This window comes from Capsicum annuum, chromosome 3, assembly GCF_002878395.1.
Source record: "Capsicum annuum cultivar UCD-10X-F1 chromosome 3, UCD10Xv1.1, whole genome shotgun sequence".
NCBI classification, from domain to species: Eukaryota; Viridiplantae; Streptophyta; class Magnoliopsida; order Solanales; family Solanaceae; genus Capsicum; species Capsicum annuum.
In genome coordinates this window covers 214,497,851-214,508,106 of record NC_061113.1, presented here as the reverse complement: position 1 = coordinate 214,508,106, position 10,256 = coordinate 214,497,851, and the positions used below count along the sequence as shown (strand labels likewise).

The 10,256-nt window shown below is 30.5% G+C and overlaps 1 long non-coding RNA gene across 1 annotated transcript; it reads left to right on the top strand.

The window, feature by feature from the left end:
• The first annotated feature begins 5,541 nt into the window (after positions 1 to 5,541).
• On the top strand, positions 5,542 to 7,932 carry LOC107863258. The gene is made up of 2 exons (XR_001672139.2): positions 5,542 to 6,077; positions 7,524 to 7,932. It is a non-coding gene; the product is annotated as an uncharacterized LOC107863258 (long non-coding RNA).
• Positions 7,933 to 10,256: the final 2,324 nt, after the last annotated feature.

Below are 10,256 nucleotides of genomic sequence, written 5' to 3'. Positions count from 1 at the left end.
TATTGCAATAAATGGATGATCTTTTGAAACTGTTATTTTACTGTGTTGTACTAGTTAGATTTACTGTTATCCTTTTTATAAATATGAATTAATCAATTATAATCTTTTTTATTTTCCTCTTATTTTTAGATAATATAGCTCTCAAAAGAAACGAAAGTGAATCAAGTCCAAGTAAAGGAATAAGTGAAGTAGCTAGGCCACATCCACGACTCTATGAGCTTATTGTACAAGCGATATCTCAATCAGAAGAAGAAGAAAATAAACATGAGAAAGAGGTTTCAAAAGAGATGTTGAGTTTATTTTAAAAAGTCAACATGATCCAAATGGGAATATCCCTTTCGATGAAGAGTTGGTCAAAACCTTCAGCATTGACAGTTATCCTGTGAGAGTGTAGTACGAAGGTGCCACAGATTTAATTGGTGATTTTGTGGTTAAGTCATCTATGAAAAAATCTTTCAATACCTTCAAGAAAATACTTCGAGACAAAAAATTGGATGCTTATTTCAAGGCAGCTGCTTTGGGAAATATCTTGATCTGTACGAGGACAACAATGCTCATATTCAAATGACCATGGTATATGGTTTTCTCAAGCGTAGGTTTATGTATGAAACTAAAGATATGATGGATGATGTATGGATAAATTACTGTGACATGCTAGTTTGTTTTGGTTGGAAGGAATTTACCATAGTTATTGAACTAAAATATTATCCTCCTTCTCAACATATACCTATTCTAACCCAAAAAAATACCTCGCACACCATAAGCCAAAGGCAAGTCAAGTGATGGTGATGACATGTTGTCCTTTGTTGGCCCAAGCTTCAAAAACACAAATTTGATATAAGAGTTAAAAGGTAAAAGACTATCAAAGAAGCACAAGCAATCATTGTGCTTGGTTTGTTTTATACATAATATTTTTTGGGCGAGAGACATTAACAACAACATACCACTTGATTTAATAAAGCTCTCTGAGGATCTTGAGGCATTTAACAGCTAACTTAGGGTTATGAATGCCTCAAAATGACTATCAAATATTTGTTGATTCCGCTAATGCCAAAGACAGATAACTTATATGGCTTTCCATGAGCTTTCATGGTAAATATTTTTTTGATTATGATTTATTTATTTTTTATTGAATAAGACTTTTGATTTATTGGTGTAGTTTTATAGTCTTGGGCATTTGAAGTCATTCCTTATCTCAAAAAACAAGTAAACTACAAAGAAAAAGTTTCATGTCCAAGAATCATGAGATGGTTGTCGGCCAAAAGTGATAAGAAAGCGAATTTTTTTTATCTTTCCAAACCCCCTGGAGGAAGCAGTAAGTGTAATTCTAATTAAGTTTTTATTTTAATTAATAATCTATTTAAATAATTTAATCATCATTCTAATATATGTACTAATTTATTTTAGATTGTGCATCTGTGGCTTGTTCCGATCAATCGAGAGTTGAAGATGTCATTTTTCTTAATTTACAATTTGCGCAAAATTTATTGTACCCTAAGGTAATTGATAGAATCAAAAATGAATTAATTGAAGCAACAACCATCACAAAAACAACACTTTTAGAAGGTAGACTTGTTGTTGTTAATGGTGCTACTGGTGATGGTGCTGTTGTTGGGGCTAATGATGCTTCTCTTGAGTTTCTGAAACAACAAACCAATATGATCAATGATTATAATCATATTGGTTTTACTAATTTTGGTGGGTGATATCCCCTTCTTAAATTGGCAAGGGTAGTCAATCTTTTAGAGATCTTGCCCCTCCTAGCTTATGTTATGCATGCAAATGTCAAGATTGCAAGACAAAACATGATGGAGTGATTAATGTTATTAATGCATTAACTGTTATTGTAATAGAATTGACATCTAAGAGGGGTGTCATTCCATCAAAGAGGATTTCAGATCCATACACTCCATTAGAGATTAAGGTTAATAGGAAGAGGAAGAAAATAATTTTCAAGGCATTATCAAGCATAAAAAAAGGAAAAATTACAACTCCTCTCTCTTGCACTTTTGAGCAATATACAAAGGCCACAAGAGAGCAGCATGAGTTGAAAAAAGTGAATATTTATCATCTGTTTCAACAACAAACAGACTACATATCTATTTTAGTAGATGAATTTTTTAAAAATTATCAAATAGATATAGACATCTATTGTAACAGATGACTAACCTGTTACATCAGATGCATTATCTTTTGCAACAAATATCTCATCTGTTGGAGAAAATCAAACATGTCTTCCTACCTTTTTAATTTATCCCAACAAATGACCTATCCGTTGCAACAGATGGATCATTTGTTGGGACAAATTAAATCAAGAATTTCTACTGTTTTAATTTATTCTAATAGATGAGCTATCTATTGCAACAGATGGGTCATCTGTTAGAAATTATCATACAGATCTTCCTCTTGTTTGAATGTGTTCTAATAAATGATCTATCTGTTCCAACAAATATGTCATCTGTTGGAACAAATTAAAATAGTAGGAAGACCTGTTTGATTTCCTCCAACAGAAGAGACATCTGTTGCAACAAATGGACCATCTGTAGCAATAAATGAATTATCTTTTTTCGTTATATCTCTGTGATTTGCATTGATAATTTTGACTTTTCAGGTGGATGTCATAGTAGAAGCTACTGATGAACTGCATACTATCACAATTATAATCCATCAATTACTTTTGAAGAGGAAAAAAAAAAGCCTACCAGTATGAAAGAACAGAAGAGTTATCCGTGAGAAGGGTTCAACATCACGGATGAGGCTCTAACAAAGTTGGTCAATATTTATTCAGAATGGATTGCCGATGGGCTGTTACAGTTTCTTGCCAATAGGTACATAAATCATTTTTAAAAACATTGATTTATACAATTCTTCTTGTAAAAACATGACATCAACGCATATGAATCATGCAGAAAATAAAATGACGAACACTACAAAGTAAACTAATTGGGTCTTGGTTTTGATATGGTCAATTTTGTTATTGCACATTCCAAAATGAAGAATTAGTTTTATTTGATGTCACAGCCCTAAACATGCTAGAATGATGAGGTTTAAATACCATGTATCTGTTTATTAATTTTATTACTATGTAATTTAAATGTTTGATAATATGTGCAACACATCGATGTCATTTTTTACTACCTCCAAAAGAAGTTCAAGTTGCAAATACAACAACAATATAAATACACAACAACCAACTGCTTGTTCAAAGTTTATATCGATAAGGCCTATGATAGGTATTATCAACAACAATTGGAAGTTCGTCGAAATGAGAAATATTTAAGCAACATAATCAAAGGTTTTAGCATTCCAGCTGGCTTACCTTGGCATTTGGTTGATGAAGTGTACATCTCATTCAATTGTGGTGGCGACTTTCTTTGGGTGGTGGCTGTTGAAATCTAACTTTTGTCCTCCACGACTAAATTTAATCCTGAGTTTCTTTGATTTTTAATAAAATCAAAATATTTATTTCATCCAAATAAAAAATTTTCAAAATATTTTTGTACGTAATTTTATCATTTTAAGTAGAGATTATATATTATCGTGTTCTATTATACGAGGTTATATAATTTGATTACTTAAATATTTATTCTATGCAATATCGGATTTTAATTAAGGATTATTTTGAAAATAAATATAATGATTAAAATCTTGATTTAAATATAACTTGTTAACAAAGTAATTTATTTGGATAAATATGTGTTGAATTTTATTAAATCAAGAAGCTCGGGAATAAATGAGGTATTAATTCGTGTCGAATTTTAATTTAATTTAGTCAAACTATTAAATTTGGCCATAATTGAAATCAAATTGGTCACAATTGCAATGCAATTGGCCAATTAATTTTCAATTTGATCAAAATTTAATTGGATGACTAAATCCTAATTTGGGGTTATTTGGGTTATGATTTAAATAACCATAAATCCTATTAAAATCAGCCCCCCATTTAATAAAGGGTAAACAACATAAATCCCAATACTTTGCTACCTAATTACCCTCTCTCCCAACTTTTATATTAATTACATGATATCCCGGATATGATACATTATTTAATCTCCCATACATAAACTTATGATACATTACTAACCAATTAGTTGGAGATAAAAAAAAAACGTTAAAAGTGCCTACAATTGAAGAATTAACACACTCAATTTAAGATATTTTCCATTTAATTACATAAAATCCTCAACAACTTCTTTATTTGAAATTTGAATAATCAAACCAATCTTCATTTATCATAAGCTTCCAAAACTAATTTCTTCTCCAGTCGTTCATTCCCTGCGTTTAGAAAAAAAAATTGAACATACTATAAGAATTTGATGTATCAGGGGAAGCTCATATCACACACACACACACACACACACACATATATATATATATATATATATATATATATATATATATATCTATGTATCAGAAAACGAATTTAAAACTTAATTTCTTTATATTTATGTATCAGAATAAGAAATATATATTGACTATATCATAAATCATTGATTACCTCTATCAGAAATAGTTTTATGTATCAGAGTACATGTAATATCTCTGTGAAAAAAATATCTATGTATCAGAAAGCGAATTTAATACTTAATTTCTTTATGTTTATGTATCAGAATAAGAAATATATATTGAATGTATCAGAAATCATTAATTACCTTTGTCAGAAATAGTTTTATGTATCAGAATGCATGTAATATCTTTGTCAAATAATATCTATGTATCATAAATAATATTTACAGCTCCGTTTGTTTCATTGAACATTATGATACATAAATAGAATGTATATGGACAAAATTTATCAATCTGATACATAAAAATTATACCTTTGTAATGAGTCTCTTTTCGCAATTTTTTTTTTCTCTTTGCAACATCAACAACAGACTTATGAAGAAGTACGTTAATGGAGGTTGTTTATGAAATTTTTCTGGCGGCCAATGGCCATAACACACATACTACGAGTTTTTTTGGGTCTCTTTTCACAACTTTTTATTTTCTCTTTGCAACTTCAACAATAGACTTAAAAGAAGTACGTTAATGGAGGTTGTTTGTGAAATTTTTCCGACGGCCAATGACTATAACACAGATACAACCTTTTTTTTTTTTTCTTATTTTTGAAATTTGTCAATGAGAGTTAATAATTGTTGAATTTATTGCTAGCTTTTAATACTTAATGATTAATGATTTAGTAGCCATATTTTTCAAGGAAAACAGAATTTTCCTTATATGCAACAATGTCAACGTGATTTAAGGCTTAAAAATAGGAGTTGTGTGTTATGTATCAGATAAAAAACTTCTTTAGAGGTTTAGAAGAAATTTTTGTAATTAGTTTAGTGGGATGAGATTTTAAGTAATATAGGATACTTAAGGTGGTGTTTTATGTAATTTATCCTTTAATAAAACCAACATCAACCCAAACAATTTATAGCCATCAGCGAGCCCAAATCCTCTCAACAGGCCCAACTCCCAAATCTTCAGCACAATTAGCACCTACTCGACCCGGCCCAATCACCTCTCTTTTAACTCCAACAAACGTATATAACTACCAGCCTTCAATCAACGTTCAAACAAAACAAGGACAACACCCACCAGCGTACAAACACGAACAGCCGACCCATCAACGACGACTCCAACCCGCAGTACCTCCGACCCGTCTCCAACGTCGACTCGAACAACGGCGATCCAACACCGATATCAGCAACACAGTCAACAACAATAATTTCAACAGAAAACAGCTGAATCCACGCGAACAACCGAACAGCTCTTACACGTTCAACCCAATTGCAAAAATCTCGAAATTGCCCTTGAGAGCTGCTATCCCACATTGACGAAGATCAGCAATTCAACCCTCAAAATTTCTTCTATATAAAGCTCATTCTTGAGCTAAAATGGACAAGTCTTGGAGGTGAAAAAGCTTCCGAGCAAAAAAAGAGTCTCATTTTTTTTTTTGTAGAAAATTTTTATTTTTTATTTTCGTGGAATTCGTCGGCTAAACGAAGATTCGGAGTTGACGACGACGTTTTTCGGTGGTGGTGAGGAGATTTCGATGATGACTCGAGTCTCGTTTTGCTGCTCCAAAATAGGTAACGTTTTATTCAATTTAGTTTTGATTATTTCTTCTTTGTCTCGCTATTCTGTAGTTATGTTTCGATGACGTTGTTTGCTGGGAGTAGCTGTAGAAGGCCAGGCCTTAGGTTTTGATGCGATGTAGTGTTTTATGGAGACTGATTGATGTTCCCTCTCATGTTTGCTCCTGGTTGTAATCTCTACTGAAATCCCCTGTAATACTGTTTCATTCTTTCCGTTCCCATCCGCATTAAGTGAATTTGTTTTACAATGAAGCATCTATGAGTATTGAAATGTTAATATTTTTCTTTCGTCTAATTATAGTTTGATTGTCTATCTCTGCTCATGTATCGCTCATGAAGTATTAGCTCTTTTTTTGGATATTGAATAAATTGGCTGACCCTATTTTGACCCATTGTGGCAAGAAGTTTTAAGCTTTGTCCTCGTTCTGCCTAATTGCTTTCATGTTTAGCTTTACGTGTTAACAAGCAGTTTGTCCAAGTTCTCTGATTCATAGTGTTAATTAAGGGTAAATTTGTCTGTTTATGATGCGAAGTCTAATTTTCAATAACCCATAGTTTAAAGGATGTTATGTTAAATCAAATAGAGGAACAACAACGATTTTTCATAAATATTTTATCTTACTGCTCATATTGAAGCTAAGAAGCTTGTGTCGACTTGAAATTCATGGCTATTGTCTTCTCTTTAGGTTGAATTGTCCTTTTTTTTTTTTTTTTTTTTTTTATCTTCTCCTCATTTTTGTTAAATATCCATGTATTTCTCTGCCTTTCTTGCTTCTTGGAAAGTTGGTTATTGGATCACTTGAGTTCTGGGTTTGTGTTGCTTTTGTCTCCCAGTTTAGAGATCTTACGACTGTCGATTTAATTCATTGGTTATGTAGCCCCGCACGTTGTGTCTGAACTTGGTCTATTATTGTTAAATGGACGTATTTGAACATGCCCAGAACAAATATGTAATATGGTTGTTTGTTGAACTATGTTTTGCTCTTAGTCACCTTAAATTTTCGTTCTAGTTTCCTCACTTAGCTTTTGATTTGACCTATATGCTCGTTGTATGCATAAAAGTCGATTCTCTTTGGTATTAATGACGAGAATAGACCAATGATGCCTTAAAAGGGGTTAACTATGGGTCATTACATATTCCTTTTAAATATCAATCATAATTTAGATGCATGAATCTTCATTAAACATCACCTTAGTTGGAGTTTAAACGATTGTCTTTTGTTTCTTTTCTTAAAATTAGCCTCCATTTTCTTTGTTGCATGAATTAATGTTTATGTCGTAGAAAGATATGTTTTCCTGTATTAAACTAGTTCTTGGTACTTTCTTTTGCTTTGAATTATGTCACGTGTGTCTCAAGTAGGCATTAATCCATTCTTCTTTTCTTTGCATGAACTCTCTTGGGAGTCCAATGGGACTTTTTTCCCTTGCATTACGCAACAGGCCATTGAGGCCCACTTTCTAGAAGACACTGAAAATCGATTACATAGCGTGTGGATATAAGGAGTCGAAAGAAGAAGAATGGACTAAAGTCTCGTCTTTGAAGTGGCAAAGAAACTCGAAAGTCTCATTTTTCTATTTTGTTCATTTATTCATTTATTGTTTTTTTTTATTATTATTTATTTATTTCTTCATTTCATTATTCATTCATTTGAGCCTCGAAGTGAGAGTTGTAAAAATAGTTTAGGACTGGTTACAGGCAAAGACCCAAATTTAGATTAGGACAGGTGCACGTGGGCCAAAAGTCAAATTAGATTAGGACAGGGTTTATTGATTTGGATTCAATGGCCTAAGTCTGTTACTTTCTCTCCTTCCTTTTTTATATGCTTTGTTATTAGTTTGTTTAGACTTATTTAAAATCCCTACTAAGTTATTCAAATCTATTTTACTCAAGTTTTTTCCTAAAATCAATCATTTTTCAACAATCTTTTTTTGAAGTTAGTCAAAAAATATTTTTAAATAGTCCGGATAACCGCAAGTTAGCGGATGTTTTAAGTGCCTTAAAACCTTCCTAAAACATTAATAGAAACCGCATACTCAGAATCTTTAAATCGAAACGATTTTTCTGTTTTTGGATTGTTTAAAGTATCTTCTTATAAAGGTTTTCTTAATTCCTTTTCAAATAACTTTTCAAATAAATTAAGTGGCGACTTTTAAAAGTCTAAATTTTTGCAAAATAGTGGATGTCGTTGTTCTAAAAGAGAGGTGCAGCCAAGTTTATGACTCAATATCGGCGAGGAGACGTTTTGGGCCGTCGTCTGAAAGATGAAAGCTGACTAAAATGTTGCCTACTTACCTTGATATAAGTGACTTTTTGGACCAAAAGATTCGTACTGATTGGTCGACGATTGAAGCATATCGAGATAAAATGGGTGATAGCCATCTTCTATAGGGTAATCGATTTGATGTAGAACATGTTGAAGGAATTGCTCAAAAATCTAGTGCTAGCCTATAAGTATCATGATTTGGTTTCATAAATTCCACAACTCTTTCTCTTACATTAATTACAATATATGTATTATCTGATTTTTACAAACGCAGAAATTGCAGTCTTTTTGTTATCGCTTATGCCGAGTATTTAAGTGATGATTACAAGTACCAAATGATGGACTTGATGCCAAATTACTCCACAAAATATATTCTACTCTTCTATGGAATTATGAAAATGTGAAGGCTGAGAGTTGATACGTAAACAACAATGAAGATCCACAATGATCAAAGTCGAATTCCACAAGCCCGAATGAAGAACAACTGGTCAATATTGAGTAGATATTTATAACTTGAGTCTGTCAAAGTAATAACCTCTCCTTAGGAATTGTTGGCTTTAAAACTTCAATTGTAAATATTTATCATTTGTACCCATAACAAATTTTTACCTTTCATTTATTTGTTGATTTATTTAATATAATTTGTGAAGGCTTCGATTTATTTTATTTTTTCATGAATTTTATCGTATCCTTTAATTTGAACTTATTAATTGAAATAGATCACTAGATTGAAATATTACAATAGATAATGGATCTATTACAACAAATAACATATTTGTTGTAAATTATCAAACAAATTTAGATATATATTGTAACGGTGAGTCATCTGTTGAAAATTATCAAACATGTCTTCCTACTATTTTAATTTAGAAAAAATTACAGAACGTAGCATACTTAAGACTATAATTACAATAAATAGCAACACTTTTATAAAATTACAGTTTATAGCAAGGGTAACATTACTTTACTCATTAATTAGGTAGATGCATATTTTACTCTCACTACTTTACATTTTCCTATTTTCACTCCACTATTTCATCTTCCCCAAATATACCCATATCTTTTACCTTTTTTTTTTCATCTTATTTTCTTTATTATTTTATTTTCACTTTATTTTCTCTCTTATATTTCTCTTCTTTTTTCCTTTTTCGTTTTTTTAATTTTTTGTTTTCTTTTTTTTTCCTTTTTCATATTTGAACATAATTATCTTCATGATCTTCAAGATTTTAAAATAAAACATCATTACCATTTTTTACTATTTTATGTCTTTTTTTTTTTTTTCTGTTTTCGTTTTCTTCTTCTTTTTTTTTTTAATTTTATTTTGTTTCTTTTTTTCTTTTATTTTTACACTTCTATTTCTCTTTCTTCCTTTTTTTTATTTTTCCCTTCTCTTTTTTTCATTTTTTTTCTTCTTATATTTTTATTTTTTCCCCTTTTTACTCTTCTATCTCTAACTTTTATTTTGAAAATACAAATATGTATATTACATACACATATTCAAAAAATATATAAAATAAATAGCCATACAGATTTGGATATGTATTTACGGTACAAAAAATACATATGTATTTACGATGTACATATCATATTTGTATTAAACAGTAACAAATATAATTATACTATATATCTTCATATGTATTCGCGAAATACAAAAGTGATTCATATAAAATAAGAATATGCATATGGATCAGGTATGTATTCTGTAAATACATATGTAGAGCTATATGTATTTTATACGGTGTTGGATTTGTCTTTAAACTGTACATACTATGTCATTTTAGAGGGTAACATATGTACTTATTTGTTTTCTTTTACTGTTTAATATATCTACATGTATTTTTTTATTACCTTTATGTATATGTATATAATTGTCATTTTATTATAGAGATCTTATGTCATATATGTTTAT